Genomic DNA, 1,865 nt, shown 5'->3' with positions numbered 1-1,865 from the left:
TAATGCAAAGTAATTTCTCTCAGGATTATGTCAGGGAGGCATGTGCTTCATTAGAAAACAGGAAAAAAACAAATCAGTCACTGAAGCTTGCTGCCGTCCTGTGTCTGCTGAACGCCTACGTACCAGGTTCATATCTCCTGGAGTCTCAGTGCCTGGACTTCCTCGGACATGAAGACTACGATGACCTTTCACTGGAGGATCAAATGCAGCCTTTCAGTCATCTCATCATCACATTCCAAGAAGATGGAAGAGCTGAGAAAAAAGTCAGCATGGCTCACACTATGATAGCACAACGTTGTACTGAACTGTTGGCAAAGGCAGGTGTGACCAGAAGTGACACAACAAGAAACTTCTTGAACAGTTTTTGCAGATATGAGATTCCTCTGTGGTTGCTTGGTTTTGTCAAAGAGATGTTAACCAAAAGAGAAATGAAAAAAGAAGTGTACCAAGTCAATAGCACAGAAATGAAACAGGAAAAGTTTTCTAGACTAATTCTAGACATTCAAACGATGGAGGGGAAATGTCAGTGTGCAACAGTTTTAGAAGAGGCCTCAAATACATTTGATCAAAATCCAAATTTTCCATAAGCTCTTGCTCGCTTTTATTATATAGAACAAAAAGACTACAATCGGGCAGAAATGTGGGCAGTCGAAGCACTAAAAAGAGATCCTCAAAATTCATTTGTTGCTGACACACTTGGCCAAGTCTATAAGAACCACCTAATGAAGCACAAGGTTTCTGCTGAACCAAGAGAAATTCTGCAAATGGCCGAAAAAGCCATTAAGGCTTTTGAAAATGAAGAAAAACTTGCTGAGAATGAAGTAAAAGAAATTAGAGAACATGGCAACGCAAACATCTCAGTTTTATAACTACAGAGGGAAATTTGGTTACCTGCAGGTCTGCAATACTCTGTATGACAAACTTGTCAGTAAAAATGACACCTGGGAAAAAGTTCTCACCAAAAAAGTATCGATGGGCTCTGTCCTGAAATTACTTGGAGACAACAAACTACAAAGATTCAATGATCTCACAGTAAGCCTGCGAGATGACATTGAGAGAAAATGCATGTTTTTGGAAAAATTTCAGACTTACTCAAAGCCTAAAACGGAAAAAGATGATCCTGAATATATATACCTAAAGATACCTCAGAGTGCTACCAGAAGTATGTTGGAGACACAACTGCAAACCAACTCATCCAGATGTTTAAGAAAAGAAACTTAGATGACCAGTCTGTGGAAGTACTGTCATTTCTTGTCAAACAATACACTCAATCAGACCTCAAAGACATATCTACAAGGTGTCCAAGTGCAGATTCAGAGACAGCTCTGGTCAACAACATCCTCGCACGATTTGAAAGAAAAATGCCCCCAAGTGACACAGACCCACCTGAGCTGCACATGTTCACCCTCCTCTGGTACTGGCCTGAAAATCAAGGCCAATGTGTTTATGACCTCAGTGAGTTAACTCAGAAAATGCACAAGTCTTATGAAAAATCATATAAGAAGTACTTTCGAGCCAGGTATCATCTCCCCCTGTTTTGCATTGGGAAAGGTGAAGGTCTGAAGAGAATTGTTCACAGAAATGTTATTGAGAAACATCAGGAAGTGAGACCAGATTGGAGCGATAACTGGAAGAAAGAAGAAATCTTCCAAAATTCTGCTGTTCAAGAGCTCCTTCTTAGACTTGATGGAGTAGTAAGAGACTACAAAGTGTATACAAGAGTTGGTGGCAAAGAGATTGAGATGGATGCCAATGTGAGAAACAGCCTTTGGAAACCACGCTCAGTTACCTTTTACCTTGGATTTACCATCAGAGGTCCTGTGGCCTTTGACATTCAGAAAAAAGACACAGGTAAGAAAGCATAA

At 40.2% G+C, this 1,865-nt stretch overlaps 1 pseudogene; it reads left to right on the top strand.

Annotated features, from left to right (window-relative positions):
* The first annotated feature begins 638 nt into the window (after positions 1 to 638).
* Positions 639 to 1,865, top strand: LOC146390747 (sterile alpha motif domain-containing protein 9-like; annotated as a pseudogene).

The sequence above is a fragment of the Perissodus microlepis genome, chromosome 3 (assembly GCF_051167445.1).
Source record: "Perissodus microlepis isolate ML-2025 ecotype Zambia chromosome 3, ASM5116744v1, whole genome shotgun sequence".
Lineage (NCBI taxonomy): Eukaryota > Metazoa > Chordata > Actinopteri > Cichliformes > Cichlidae > Perissodus > Perissodus microlepis.
This window is presented reverse-complemented; position numbering and strand designations above follow the sequence as displayed.